We start from the raw sequence: 17,126 nt of genomic DNA on the forward strand, positions 1-17,126 counted from the left end.
TTGTTTAATATACTTCCAAATACAACATAAATTCATATATGTCATCTCTGGGAAAAATTGGGGTTTAAATGGGTTAAGCTCATGCTCAAGAAAGCTAAATCTGAAAGGAAAGATCATATCTCAAATCAAATCAAATCAAATTTTATATCTCTCTCTACTGAATTTGAGGAGCACCCCCATTGAGGATATAAGTGCATCACCAGCTCAACTGCTGATGGGTCGACGAGTAAGAACTAGACTTCCGATTCGTCCCACAGTGGGAATATTTCTAAAGAGATCTAAAGTCTCCAAGTTTCCCTGTTAAGACTGCAAGTGGGCAAGTTGTCACAAAGCCACATGATTGAGGAGAAGCTGTATAGAATATTCATGGCCTATGTTTATAGTGGTTCATGTTAATGTCACTAAAAAAATAAATAAAAAAAATAACGGGGACAAAGGGAAATGTGGCCTGTTGAAATATGCTGGCATTTCATGCTGGTATGACATTTTGTTTAGAGTGATAGGCTTTACACAGTGCTGTCAAATTTTTGTTGTTATTTTTGCTCTTCCAAAAAAAAAAAAATAAGGGGGATGTCATGATATGTGAATAGTCTGCCAATTACCAGCCTGATGCACTATCATGTGTTGTGGGGATTGGGGCGGGGAGAGTGCAGAAATAAAGAACATGTCTGTTATTTTGGTTCTCTATGCTGGTGTCTGCTACAATAATCGATATCAAAACAATACACACACTTAACGGTTCACCATTTTCCAGCAAGTAAAGCTAAAGTAATAATATCTGGTGAGATTATGGAGAAAGAGAAAACGAGTGGATTAAAAACTATGCAACTATGCAACTCAGGCCACCAGTGACTCTCACACAGACATCGACTGCTACACCTCCTATGTACTGAACTAAATCAGTTCGACTATAGACAGTGTTACTACCCAGAAACAGATCATCACATAAACAAATCAGAAGCCATGGATGAACAAGGAGGTGCGCCTCCTGCTAAAGGCCTGCACTACTGCCTTCAGGTCAGGTGACGCTCAGGCCTACAGAGCACATCCAGAGCTAACCTGAAGAGGGGCATCAAAGAGGCCAAGCACTGCTACAAGCAAAAGATAGAGGAGCATTTTTCCAACTCTGACCCTCAGCGCATGTGGCAAGGCATCCAGGCCATCAGTGATTACAAATCCTCCCACTCCACCCCCGCTGCCACTGATGTCGTCTTCTTGAATGAGCTTAATGACTTCTATGCTTGCTTTGAGAGAGAGACAACAAAAAAACTGCCACAAAGCTCAAACTCTCAGCTGATCAGTCTCCAATCAAACTCTCCTCCACAGATGTCTGCAATGCACTGAGCCAGATCAGCGCACACAAAGCCGCTGGACCAGACAACATCCCTGGACGCGTACTAAGGGCATGTGCTGAGCAGCTCGCTGGGGTCTTTACTGACATCAACCTGTCTCTTGCCCAAGCAGCTGTTCCCACTTGCTTTCAAAGCACCTGCATTGTGCCAGTGCCAAAACACTCCAAACCAACGTGCCTGAACGACTACCGCCCTGTAGCACTGACACCCATGGCCATGAAGTGCTTTGAGTGGCTGGTCCTGGCACACCTGAAGGACTCTCTGCCATCCACATTAGACCCTCACCAGTTTGCCTACCGCAGCAATAGGAGCACAGAAGATGCAGTTTTCCATGGCACTGCACTCTGTGCTCACACATTTGGACAATAAGAACACTTATGCACGTATGCTGTTTGTTGACTTCAGCCCAGCATTTAATACCATCATTCTATCCAAGTTAATATCCAAACTTGGAGATCTGGGCATTAACACCTCCACCTGCAACTGGATCATGGACTTTCTGACCAACAGACCCCAGCAGGTTCAATCTGGCTCCATCTGATCCAACACCATCACACTCAACACTGGTGTACCACAGGGCTGTGTGCTGAGCCCCTTTCTCTACTGATTCTTCACCTCCGACTGCAGGCCTGTGAATGGATCTAACTCCATCATCAAGTTTGCAGATGACACTACCGTGATCGGTCTCATCACCAACAATGATAAAACTGCCTACAGGGAGGAGATCCAGCACCTAGCCACATGGTGCAACAACAATAACTTCAATTCAATTCAATTCATTTTTATTTGTATAGCGCTTTTAACAATGAACATTGTCTCAAAGCAGCTTTACACAGATAATGTGGTGATTAAATGTAAATATGTTCTTTGTAAGTATGTTTGTCCCTGATGAGCAACTGGTGCAAGGAAAAACTCCCCGAGGTGGCATAAGGAAGAAACCTTGAGAGGAACCAGACTCAAGAGGGAACCCATCCTCATCTGGGTTGCACCAAATGTCCAAACCTACCTGCTCCTTAACACCTCCAAGACAAAAGGAGCGCATTGTGGACTTCAGGAAAGAGTCAAGAGATACACATGACACCACCCACATCAATGGGATGGCTGTTAAGCGCGTCTCCAGTTTCAAGTTCCTGGGGATACAGGATCTCGGCGGACCTGTCCTAGACTATCAACACCTCCAGCCTTTTCAAGAAGGCTCGCCAGTGCCTCTTTTTCCTGAGGACACTAAAGAAAAATCAGCTCTCCTCAGATATGCTGGTGAACTTCTACCGCTGCACAATAAATAGCATCCTGACCAGCTGTGTGACAGTCTGGTATGGGAGCTGCTCTGTTGAAGAAATGGTGAAAACTGCCCACTGCATCACAGGGACTCCACTCCCAGACATGGTGGACATCCAAAAGAAACGCTGTCTGCGTTAAGCTCGCAGCTTTCTTAAGGACTCCTCTCATCCCACCCATAGACTGTTTACTCTTCTGCCTTCTGGCAGGTGTTTCAGGTGCCTCCGGACCAGGACCAGCCAAATAAAGAACAGCTTTTTTCCTAGAGCTGTCTCTTTCCTGAACTCTGCCCCTCGCTGATACACTACCACATTTCCCCCCACACCTCACACTTCGTTATTTCGCTAATGGAGTGTCTACCCAAAAACTTATGCTCACTTGGACACTTGCTCATTTCTCACCTCACACCTTGTTATTGCACTAATGGACTGTTTACACAAACTATGCTTATTTGCACACTGCTCCCTTTGTATTGCTGCTCACCATTCACATCTTTCTGTAAACTTCTGTTAATAGTAATAGGCATCTGTAAATCATGCTCATAGTACATATATACTCATCTGTATATTATATTCATAATACATATATATTTTTTGTATATTATATACATATATATATATATATATATATATATATATATATATATATATATATATATATATATATATATATATATATATATATATTCATCTGCATATTCATAGTACAAATACAGTTGTGTTCAAAATTATTCAACCCCCACTGAAATTGATTGTTTTGGTCGGTTTGACATTGATTATGATCATTCAGTCATCCTGCTTACAATTAAATCAAAGAGGCACGTGTAGGTCGGACAAATATAACATAACATTTATAATGAAATAACCACAAATGTCTTTTCTGAGCTCACATCATTATCAGTTTTATTCAACCCCCAAGTGACATTCAATCTTAGTACTTAGTACAACATCCTTTTACAGTTATAACAGCTTTTAAACGTGAAGCATAGCTTGACACAAGTGTCTTGCAGCGATCTACGGGTATCTTCGCCCATTCATCATGGGCAAAAGCCTCCAGTTCAGTCACATTCTTAGGCTTGCGCACTGCAACTGCTTTCTTTAAGTCCCACCAGAGGTTCTCAATCGGATTTAAGTCTGGTGACTGCGATGGCCACTTCAAAATGTTCCAGCCTTTAATCTGCAACCATGCTCTAGTGGACTTGGAGGTATGCTTGGGATCATTGTCCTGTTGAAAGGTCCAACGCCTTCCAAGCCTCAGGTTTGTGACGGACTGCATCACATTGTCATCCAATATCTCCTGGTACTGAAGAGAATTCATGGTACCTTGCACACGCTGAAGCTTCCCAGTACCTGCAGAAGCAAAACAGCCCCAAAGCATGATTGACCCCGCCATGCTTCACAGTAGGCAAGGTGTTCTTTTCTTCATAGGCCTTGTTCTTCCTCCTCCAAACATAGCGTTGATCCATGGGCCCAAACAGTTCTAATTTTGTTTCATCAGTCCACAGAACACTATCCCAAAACTTCTGTGGTTTGTCCACATGACTTTTGGCATACTGCAGTCGACTCTTCTTATTCTTTGGGGACAGCAAGGGGTGCGCCTGGGAGTTCTGGCATGGAGGCCTTCATTACGCAGGGTGCGCCGTATTGTCTGAGCAGAAACTTCAGTACCCACATCTGACAAATCTTTTCTCAGTTCCTCAGCAGTCACACGGGGACTTTTCTCCACTCTACGCTTCAGGTAGTGCACAGCAGTCGAAGTCAGCATCTTCTTTCTGCCACGACCAGGTAGCGTTTCAACAGTGCCCTTTGCCTTGAATTTGCGAATGATGCTTCCTATGGTGTCTCTTGGTATGTTTAACATCTTTGCAATCTTCTTATAGCCATTGCCCTTCCTGTGAAGAGTAATCACCTGTTCTCTTGTCTTCCTGGACCATTCTCTTGACCTCACCATGTTTGTAACCACACCAGTAAATGTCTAGAAGGAGCTGAGTATCACAGTGATTTTAAAGCTGCCTAATTGGTGCTTATTAGGCTTTATTGCTGCTCCCTGATATCCACAGGTGTTTTCAATACCTGATTGAAAACACTTCATTGAACCTCTGTTCTTCAGAGTGGCAGTCTTTAAGGGGTTGAATAATTATGTCAATGAAGAATTCACAAAAGAAACATTTACTACTGTATTACAAAACTAATTGATGTCATTTTAGTTGCATATGGTTCTTTAAGAAGTCCTTGTAGGATTTCATTCTGAATACAATTACAAATGTACACTAAATTCCCTAAAACCATTTACAGCATTGGGGGTTGAATAATTTTGAACACAACTGTACATCTGTAAATTACTGTTTATAGTCCTATATTACCATTCTATTTAACTTATGTAAATCATGTAAAAACTGTATATCCTGCACTTACTGTTATTGCACTCTGGTTGGACCCAAACTGCATTCCGTTGCCTTGTACTTGTACATGTGTAATGACAAAGTTAAATCTAATCTAATCTAATTTAATCTAAAACTATGTCCTTGCCTTCATGATCTCCCAGGAAAAGCGACTTCACAATCAGTGCCTTGGCAACTTGAATATACTCTGCATTAGTTGGATGCCTACAGTAGCACAAAGGCAGAAACATACTCTAAATCAGTCTCTTGGTTTTGTCTTAAAGTTGTAGAAATATAAGTAGTAATTATTATACTTACAGGGTGCAATCTGCCATCATTCCATACAACATTGCGATTATTTTGTTGCATACTTTTGGCACTCCTGGTCCCTTGGCATCAAGTCTCACCTGGACATCTCTGGAAAAGACCATTACAATGTGTAGTCTGCTGTGAGCTGTTGCACAAAGAAACTGTTGCACAGTCTGTATGTGGCGACGCTCTACGCCCAGTTCGAAGGAGCCGGCCAAACTTGGGGGTGGTCCTCTCCTCGAGCAAATGTGCGGTGGTGAAGCGGCCCTGACAGAGTGCCCTACATCGAGGGGGACGGTCTACACCTTGCACGGTGCACATACCTACTCGTCACCACCAGAAGGCCAGGCTGTTAGCTCCATCACAGGATGTACCTTGAAGTGCAGCCTCCCTCCACTACGGCTTCAGAGCATTCGCATTCTGAAATATAGATATAGATATAGATATATAGAAATATATATATATATATATATATATATATATATATATATATATATATATATATATATATATATATATATATATATATATATATATATGTAAATATATAGATGTTGCCTGCATGAAGGAGCTGGGGTTGAAAGCAGGGAAAAGTGTGCTTTCTCCATTGCAGAGAACAACCTTCTTGGGCATAGTGTGGAACTTGACCATGTTGCAGGGAGAATTGTCTCCTGCCTGGATCGCAGCCATTCTCACAATAGTCGGGAGAGTAAAAGAAGGCCAAACACTCACTGTGAAGCAGTTCCAGAGGCTGCTGGGTCTCATGGTGGCAGAGTCCAACGTGCTTCCACTTGGCCTCCTCCATTTGAGACACCTCCAGTGGTTATCATTATTATTTTTTTTTTTTACACACATGAATATTAAAACATAAGAAATAACAGAACCAAAAATAACCTTAGGAATATTTAAGTTTATTGAATGTATTGAATATTAAAACTCAGATGTGGTAAATAAACTTATTAGAATGTTAGAATCAGTAAATGTTCAATCTGTTCAACAAAACCCCACACTGATACTGTTCCTGGTGTTCACTCTGAAATGATGACAAAATCTTCATTTCTGGGCAAAACATTTGCAGAGATCTGGAAGACCAGTTCAAAACAGGGGGAAAAAAGCTTCTGATGCTGTAAATGATTTTGATTTTCTTACCAGTCAGCATTGTTGAGCGACGGTTTAGCAGCAGTAATTTGCTTGCAATTTTTTTTTCTCCTTCCTTTTTGTTTTTATGTCACAAGTAAAACTCAAAGTGCAGCTGCTGTTGTAATGAGAGACCAACTTAAAGAAGTCTCTCAAAATTAACATAGAAATTAAATTATCTGATGATTTGAATTACACTGAAATGAACTTGTTTAAATACAGAGAACAGAAGATCAGGGAAGAGAGCAGTAAGCAATGTTTTAATTTCATCTACATTTCCAATATATGAGATAATAGAACAAAATTATCTAACAGTTTGTCTTAGAAGGGAATTTTAGCAAAATGTTCCTTTCCAGATGTCTAAGATCATTCTGCATTGTTGTGTCTGAGCATCTCAAGAATGTACCACCCCTGAAGGTAATTTATTATGTTATGTCAGTTTCTAGAAATGTCAAATTCTAAAAAAACTCATGTCGATCTTAATGATGATGTAGACAAAGATCTGAAAGGTAATTTAACAAGAATTAAAATGTAAATATGAAACATATTTATTTAATGGTTCAAGCCTTGATTTAAACCATGATCAGGTTTTTTAATATAGAATTAGTTTAGCTCATTCTATCTTTTGCATTGTTAATCTGACCTATAGATTATGTTAAATTATGTTAAATGCAATTGTTGTAGTCTGTATGTTAAAATTATGTATGTCTGTGCAGACAGTGAGGAAATCATTAGTCACCATAAACATTGCTTCATAATTATTATTTTTTAAATTTATTTTATTATTTAATAAAATCAATTAATTTAGATTTATGTGATGGAAGACAAAAGTATAAACTGAAGCTGATATGAGGCACAAAGAAAATGGTAACGTAAAAAATTGTTCCTGTCACATTGATCTAAATTAATTAATTTTATTAAAATAAAAATGGTCAATCCTGAATCAATATATAAATAAATCTATTTAGTTACACCAACAAAACTAAAAGTAAGAGTAAGATCAGGTAGAAATGGCTCTATAATGTAACACTTGCAGGTTACAGTGTGTGTTTGATCAGTTCATTCTTTCTAAGTTGGAGTCTATTTGAGAGGGTTTTTATGTCTCATGTCTTTATGCCCAGCATGGAGATTAAACGTCATCATAGAGCACATTTATTAACCTTATTTTCCACATGACCAATATACATCTATATGGATGAATTTTGTCTTCAGTTTTTTTTCTCTTTAATAATGAACCTTTTTAAACATGCTACAACCAACTTAAAAATGTCAATAAATAAGTCGTATTGTATCACAAGATTTTCCTCACTGCTTCATTAGAAAAAAAAGCATTTCATTAAGAGTTTGTAAACTAACAATGAAGATCAGCAAAAACTTTTTACTGACTGAACTTCTGACTCCTTTTCTTTTTTTTTCCTGAGTTTCTTGGGGAAAATGTCTTAGACGCCTGGAAAAGAGACTTGTCTTAAAGCTGAAGTTCAGGGCGAAGTTCCAGGATGCTGTGTGATGCCAAACCCTGACTCATGTTTCCTGTGCTGAGAAGAGATTCAGCTCAACATGAAGTGCAGCAGACTACAGAGACATCAGTGATGGACAGTAATGAAGTAAATGTAATGTGTTACTGTATTTAAGTAGCTTTTTCTTTTATCTGTACTTTACTGAAGTATTTCCATTCAGGGAAACTTTAACTTCACTACATTTTAAACTCAAATATTATACATATTTATATTTATTATTATATGCATATTTTACTCAACTACATTTTGCAAAATCAATCGTTCCCTTGTATTTATGAGTTTATTTTTATTTAAAAACTTTTATTAATTGTGTAGTGAGTAAAGATTCAAGAGCTGGAGAGAACAACCCGAGAACATCACCCCCGATTTAGAGTCGGAGTACAGGAGAGTCTGTGCAGCGGGAGTGAGTGTGTGTGTGTGTGTCTGTGTGTTTGTGTGTGTGTGAGAGAGAGAGAGATAGATAATGGCTACAGTAACATTATAGTAATACTACATTATAGCACTTTGAATAATTTACATATTGAACATTTGAAGGCAAAAACGTTTGTACTTTTACTCAAGTGAAACTTTTACTGGAGTGACAAAATACAGAGTACTCAGAGTACTGACTGCATCTCTACTTTAACTCCTAAATGTTACATGGTGTGTAGTTTGACTAGTGAAATGCTGCATACTTCTGACAAACCCAACAATAGCTATATCTTGTTGGGATCTTGCAGTCTCCTGATTCCTCGTCTCGCTTGGGTTCATTTTTTCATGCTGCCTTGGCCAAGGGGTGATTAGTCAGGGGATTATTGGCAAAAGCAGCTGTGTGCTGTGAGAGAAGGTACACACCCACACGTCCGGAAGCAGAACATGTCCTTTGCTTCATATTTAAATGTCAAATGTGGAAAATACTGTGGTTGCAGACCAGCCATCATGAAAACAGTCCCAGTATTAATACTAGTGCTGCAGCCGAGTGCAGTGTAGTTTACAGTGTAGCATTAGAAGTAATGAACTGCAGTTATTCTCTACTTTATTGATAAATCTCTCCATTTCCAAAAGTGACCAATTACAGATAATCCTTTGTCGCAGGAACTCAATTCACATTCATCAGGTCACTCGGCTGAAAGTTTGTCAACTGTTACGTTTCCACCTTGGCTAGACCTAGGGAAGTGTGGGAACAATAACCAGTTAGATGTTACGGGCTGTTTGAACAAAAAGCAGGACCAGAGTTTGGAGTAGTTATTGTTTTAATGGTCAAGTGCAGTAAGGTAAGAAACAATTCCCAAGGGTGTTTCACAGAGTCAAGAAGACTAGACTCACACTGGCAAAAGAACATGGACAGTGCTAAAGAAATGAACACAAGAAAAGGGTCTATTCTAGGCTGTATTTTGGAAGCTTAACCGAACTAACAAACAGCAACAGATTAGCTGACTACTCTAGGCTATGCTACCAGAAAATACAGTGGGTGGCACTTGCCCTCTAACTAGGGTGTCTAAACAATAGCAAACCCTACGTGGTGGAATGTGCGGTGCGTGCACATTCTTACCTGTTCCTATACCAGGTGAGCTAGGATAACCAAGACAGCTAGCAAACAACTAGCAACCCACGAGCAACCCACGAGCAACCCACGAGCAAACAAGCTCTCTCTATTTCTTTCACCTGCCGGGGAAATCCAGAGCTGCTTTTAAATGAAAGGCTCCGCCTCCTCTGGTCGGGCTCTTGCTCATCATTGGTCCTTTTTTCCCCAGGCCTCCATTTCAATTACCAGGTAGCTCCACCTATAGCCAGTAAAGAGCTGAAGAAAAGGGGGGGAGGGGGAGAGCAGTAGAAAAACAACAGCAGACACGTAACACGCCCACCCCAAAGAGCAAACTTGTTTGCGAAATAACAAAACAGTATACAATATTAAACGTTGTTTAAACTCGTGACAGGGCATCAGCAACAACATTTTCCGAACCCTTTTTGTGTTTAATTTCAGTGTTGTAATTTTGGGCTAACAATGACCATCTCATGAGCCTTTGATTCTGATTGTACATACGGGACAAAAAGACTAGAGGGTTGTGATCGGTATACACAATAATTGGTAGAGGTGCAGAACCAACATATACCTCAAAAAACTGTAAAGCTAGTAACAATGCTAGAGCTTCTTTTTCTATTGTAGAGTATTTTGCCTGATGTTTGTTAAATTTACGTGGACAGTAACATACAGGATGGTCAATTCCACAGGCATCCTCCTGTAACAGCACAGCTCTGGCCACTATGACACTTGCATCCACTTCAAGCTTAAAAGGTTTAGAAAAATCTGGAACTGCAAGTACAGGTGAATCACATAACATAGCCTTTACACTGTCAAAAGCATGTTGGAAATCTGTAGTCCAAACAAAGGGTTTGGATGCACTAAGCAAGGACGTAAGGAATGCAACAACAGTAGAATTTTTTTTACATAAACAACGATAGTATCCTGCCTTTCCAAGAAATCTCCGTAACTCTCGAAGCGTTGAAGGCACAGGAAAATTTAATATGGCAGTCACTTTAGCATCTACTGGATGGACCTGTCCATGGCCTACTAGCTTGCCAAGGTATGTAACAGTTGCTTGGGCAAACTCACATTTTGCCAAGTTTAATGTTAATGATGCTTGTTCTAGTCGTTTGAAAACCATTTCTAGAACATCTAAGTGTGTGGCCCAGTCCCTGGTATATATAACAAGGTCATCTTGATAAGCTGAGCAGTGAGGAACATCTTTCAACACAATATTAATAAGACGCTGGAACATTGTCTAATGGAAGCTGGAGCATTTCGAAGTCCAAAGGGCACAACTGTATACTGCAGAAAACTGTCAGGGGTGACAAAAGCAGGTGGTACTTGCCAATAACCCTTAAGCAAGTCCAATTTTGACACAAAACGAGCTGAACCTACATTGTCAATACAGTCATCTATCCTTGGCAAGGGATAAGAATCGGGGACTGTAACAGCATTAACACGTCTATAATCGGTACACAGCCGGTATGAATGATCAGGTTTAGGAATTAGTAAGCAAGGTGAACTCCAAGGGCTGCAACTCTGTTTGGCCAACTTATGTTCCAATAAGTACTTAACTTCCCCTTTCATAACTTCTCTCTTAGTTGCATTGATTCGATAGGCATGTTGTTTAATGGGTGCAGTGGTGGTAACTTGTATATCATGTTGTAAGACTGTTGTTTGTGAAGGAACATCTTGAAAAATTCTTGGAAACAAACTAATTAGGTTTTCAATATCAGCTTTCTGGGGGTCAGGCAAATGGCCTAGGAAGGAAGAGAGGGTGGATAAAATATCAGAGTTTAAGAGTCGACAAAAGGTTTGTGGTGCTCGTAAAATCAACCCATCTGAATCTGAACCAACAGAAGGCTCCACACTGCTATGTGTTACCGTTACCAAGCCAGCGGAAACTGCCTCATCACCACACAAGTCCTCAGAACTTGAGACACCTTCACGGGCGTGATACTCTTTCAGCATGTTAATATGACAAACCTGGGTCTTGCGTTTTCGGTCAGGGGTGCAGAGAACATAGTCAGTGTCACTGAATTTTTCTTTAACCGAGTATGGACCAGAAAACTTGGCAGACAAGGATGAACCAGGAATAGGAATTGTAGAATTTGAGATATATTTATAAATTATATTTATATTGTTATATTTATATTTATATTGAGTTTGTAATCTTGTGTACCAGTGTAGATTTATTAATTACTAGAGATATTAAAGCACGTTTGTACGTCGCTCTGGATAAGGGCATCTGCTAAATGCCGCAAATGTAAATGTAAATGTAAATTAAGTAAAATCATTACTTTGTCACCAGGTTGAAACTTCCAGGAGACTGCCTTCTTGTCATTCCACTGCTTCATACGACCTTGCGACAACCCTAGGGTTTCACGGGCTAGGGTACAGGCTTTGTGCAGACGCTCACAAAATTTGCTTACATAGTCTAAAATATTGTGTTTCTTACCACTATCTACTAGAAACTTCTCCTTAAGAGTTTTCAGAGGACCTCTAACTGAATGACCAAAAACAAGGTCTGCAGGACAAAATCCAAGAGATTCTTAAACAGCTTCTCTTACTGCAAACAGCAGAAGAGGCACTCCTTCATCCCAGTCTTTCTCAGTGTCTAAACAGTATTTCCTTAACTTCAAGGACTGGTGAAACCTTTCTAATGCACCTTGGGACTCAGGATGATAAGGACTGGACATGTGATGAGTTATGTTTAGTGTTTTCATAACCTGTGAAAACAGCTTGGACAAGAAGTTAGTTCCTTGATCCGTTTGAACTACCTTGGGCAGCCCAAAAGTGGTGAAAAATTTTATAAGGGTTTTGACCACCACTGAAGAGGTAATTCTATGCAGGGGAATCGCTTCTGGAAACCGAGTAGCAGCAGACAATATTGTTAGCAAATACTGATTCCCAGACTAAGTTCTAGGCAGAGGACCAACGCAGTCAACAAGAACATGCTCATATGGCTCCCCAAGTACTGGTATAGGGTAAAGAGGAGCTGGTGAAATAACCTGATTTGGCTTCCCAGTAGACTGACAAACATGACAAGACCGACAAAACTGCACAACATCTTTCCTTAGAGCAGGCCAAAAGAAATGTTTGAGAACGCGCAAATACGTTTTTGTAATGCCTGACCAAGAATGATCATGGGCTACCTGAAGTACACCTTGCCTTTAAACTGAAGGTACCACAATCTGAAAGACACTGTCAAAAGGCGAATCAATACGAGACCATTTCCGCATTAAGAGATTGTTCTCCACAAAATATGCTACTTGTCGAAGAATTTTAACAGATACTGGAGTTTGATCTTTCCCAACTAAAGAACATCTACCGTCTGTTACAAATGGCTGATAACATGAATTAACAGATTCTTCAACATTCGGTCCAACAAAATCTGAAGCAGTACTAATGGTTTTCGCTAGTGCAATTTGTTGGGAAGAACTAGGAGCTTGTTTCGGCCTGTCTTGCTTTTGCTTTAAACTTGCACAGTCTGCAATTACATGGCCAGGCTTATGACAGTAAAAGCATCTAGTAGAGCTAGGAGGAGAATTTGAGCGACTAGACCGAGTCATCTTTAAAAGCTTATCAGTGGTTACTGACGGTTCTACCTTAGTCTGCTTGAAGACGTTCTTATGAGTCAACACAAACTCTTCTGCGAGGACAGCAGCTTCTGAAACAGAGGAAACCTTCCTCTCATTTAGGTAGACCACAACACAATCAGGTAGACAATTCTTAAATTCCTCAAGCAACACAAGCTCCCTCAAGGAGTCAAAATCATTTACTCTGCTAGAAGCACACCACTTATCCAACAAGGTTTCTTTCTCTCGGCCAAACTCAACAAAGGTCTGTAAAGAAAGTTTTCTAAGGTTCCTGAACCTTTGCCTGTAGGCTTCAGGGACCAACTCATAAGCACGACGTATAGTCGTTTTAACTACCTCATACTGTAAACTATCCTCCAGAGACAACAAGCAAAACAACAAGCTCTCTCTCTTTCTTTCATCATTTTTATTTTAATAAAATCTATTCATTTAGATTTATGTGATGGAAGACAAAAGTATAAACTGAAGCTGATATGAGGCACAGAGAAAATGATAACGTAAAAAATTGCTTTAGTCACATTTATCTAAATTAATTAATTTCATTGAAATAAAAATGATCAATCCTGAATCAATATATAAATAAATATATTCAGTTACACCAACAAAACTAAATGTAAAAGTAAGATTAGGTAAAAATGGCTCTATAATGTAACACTTGCAGGTTACAGTGTGTGTTTGACCAGTTGATTCTTTCTAAGTTGGAGTCTATTTGAGAGGGTTTTTATGTCTCTTTTATGTTTTGTTTTAATCCCAGCAAAACAGAACTGCTGGTCATCCCAGGTGATTCATCTCCAGGTCAAGATCTCCAAATAACACTTCATGACTCTCTGCTCTCCCCTTCAGCCACTGCTCGTAACTATGGACAATGAACTGTCCTTCTTTCCACATGTCGCTAATGTGGCTCACTCCTGTCGATTTCTTCTCTACACCATCTGAAGGATTTGACCATTTCTGTCCACACAGGAGCCCAGGTGCTTGTTCAGTCTCTTGTCATTTCAAGACTCGACTACTGCAACTCTCTGCTGGCAGGTCTTCCCCTGAACACTATTCGTCCACTGCAAATGATCCAAAACGCAGCTGCACGGCTTGTGTTCAATCAGCCCAAGTTCTCCCACACCACCCCACTGCTGCTCCTCCACTGGCTTTCAGTAGCTGCACGTATCAGGTTCAAAACACTGATGCTTGCCTACAAGGCAAGAAATGGACCAGCGCCAACTTACCTCAGTGACCTCATCACATCTTGCACTGCACCACGCTGCCTGAGATCCTCCAGCACTGCTCGACTGGTACCACCTTCTCTCAGAATAAGAGGTAAGTACAATTCAAGGCTCTTCTCTGTTCTGGCACAGAGGTGGTGGAATGAACTTCTCCTAGATGTCCGTACAGCGGAGTCCCTGATTTTCCTGATTACTATTTAAGGGAGTTTTTTCTTGCCACAGTCACCACGGCTGCTCATCAGGGAAAAATACACACCATTCACCTTGACTGTTGATTTCTGTAAAGCTGCTTTAAGACAATGTCTGTTGTGAAAAGTGCTATACAAATAAACTTGTCTATTTACTACTAAGACCTACCTCTTCCTGAAACACTTAAATTAGCACTTTCCAAGTTTGCTTTGTAGAATTCAAGAGTTATATTTATATTAAGTTTGTAATCTGGCGTACCAGTGTAGATTTATTATTATGTGTTTCGCTCTGGATAAGGGCGTCTGCTAAATGCCGCAAATGTAAATGTCTCATGTCTTTATGCCCAGCATGGAGATTAAAAGTCATTATAGAGCCGTAATAACAGCTATGTTACAAAAGCATGTTGTCCACATTTATTAACCTTATTTTCCACATGAACAATATGCTTCTATATGAATGTTTTCGTCTTCAGCTTTTTTTCCCTTTAATAATGTACTTTTTTCAAAACATTTATCAGCTACAACCAACTTGAAAATGTCAATAAATAAGTCGTATTGCATCACAAGAAAACATTTAAGAATGACTACCTAATAAAAGTTTCATTACTGCTTCATTAGAAAAAAAAGCATTTCATTAAGAGTTTGTAAACTAAAAATGAAGAGAAGCAAATACTTTTAACTTTTGACTTATTTTTTTCTTTTTTTTCGAGTTTCTTTGAAAAAAATGTCTCAGACGCCTGAAAAAGAGTTTTGACTTAAAGCTGAAGTTCAGGGTGAAGTTTCAGGATGCTGCATGATGCAACCCAGTGCAAAACACTGACTCACATTTCCTGTGTTGGGAACAGATTCAGAAACAAAGTGACCAATTGCAGATGATCATTTGTATCCTTCCACATTCACTAGGCTGCTTGACTGAATGCCAACTTTTAACTTCTCATAAATCAGACGTCCAGGACCAGAGATCTAAGAGCAAAGTTCAAGTCAAGTTTATTCCTACAGTGAGGCAAAAAAATATTTACACTGCAAAAAATAACTGTCTAAATATAAGAAATAAATGCATTATTTAAGCTCTAAACTAGAAATAAGTCAAATTATGTCAGTGTAGTAAGATAATTGCACTTGATAAGATTTCTTAAAATAAGAAAACATGCCTAGCCTTCAGAAAATAGCAAAGTGTTTTAAAAAACAAAGGATTAAAATACTTATTTGAGGCAGTATATTTAGTGTAATTTACTTAAAACTAAGTTGTTACTTGTAAGAGTTTGCTTTTCTTAATTTGTGTGAAAAGATCTTAAAACCAGAGCTATTACACAAGACAATTCTTCTTAATTTAGGTTTTTTCATACGGTAATCTGTCTTAAAATGAGTAAAGCATTTAAACTTAAAACAAGGCTATATAAACTAAAATCAAGACCATGCAGTGAGAGTCAAAAATTATTTATTCAAATGAAAATGTCTTCTTACACAGAATAGTTACCATGCACAAAACAAAGCTTACTGTAACATAAAAAAGTACATCAACATGAGAATCTGACACTGTAATAAAACTTCAAAACAACTTGTAACAGAGATGCCCAAGAGGAAAAAAAAACAAAAAAAAACATACAAGTCTTCTGTATAAAAATTTTAAACAAGATGACTATCAGGACGATGGTGGGTTCACACAATTCTTATTTTTGTCACCATAGAAAGTAGAGCAGCACAGTTGTGGATAATTTTAAAATCATGCTTTTTTAAAATTAAAAATATTGATCAGGTTTCTCCAACGATTCCCAATAAACAACTAAAGAATACTTTTTATTTGAGGTTCTGCTGCAGTCTACTACATGGGACTTACCTCCATCCAGGGTCATGGGTGGCTTCATCATTTTCTTCCAAACAGCGTAAAACTGCACCTTGCCACATAAGTCTTCCCATCTTCCCATCTTTTCTTTATTTTATCAATGAATTAGCTGTTGCCTTTATTCAAGATCCGACACAGCTCACCCATCACCTATACAAATAAGTGTTCAAATTTGCAAGTATGTCTGCTTTTTAAAGGAAAAAAAAGAACTTTATTGCTTACATTATGAAGTTCCTTGAAACATGAATAAGCATGAAGGATTTTTGAGGGCCTTTCCTCTTCTTTCAGGGCATTACTGTGAATGAAGGCTCGTCTTGCTTAAAACTCAAGGTCAAGGATGTGGGAGACTGCACCTTGGTGGGGTTTTGTTTTTTTCCAAAAAAAAAAACCTCTGTTTGCTAAAATAGAGAAGGGGTAAAAAGGTTAATACGTTTATAAATAATTACACATAGGTTATTTTTTACAAAGGCAATGAATGTTGCATTACATTCCAGGAAGCTATTATCAGCCCCACAGTGGAAAAAGAAACCATGACATTTTGTCCATGTCGCCCAGCCCTACTAATGAACTGAAGGTATTACTACTGTAGGACGCCCACCCAATGGCCCAACGACAGAATCCACTGGTGTGGGTGAAGGTATGCTGCGTGTTGGTCCTTCTAGTGCGGCTGTAAAAGATTACTTAAATAGATTGCATATTGTTATATTAATCCAATTTTAACCTCTAATCTGACTCCAATTTATAATAAAGATTTAACTTTAATATCTCTAATTCAAGCTGATCACCTTATTGGTTGTAC

The sequence above is a fragment of the Silurus meridionalis genome, chromosome 10, assembly GCF_014805685.1.
Source record: "Silurus meridionalis isolate SWU-2019-XX chromosome 10, ASM1480568v1, whole genome shotgun sequence".
NCBI lineage: Eukaryota > Metazoa > Chordata > Actinopteri > Siluriformes > Siluridae > Silurus > Silurus meridionalis.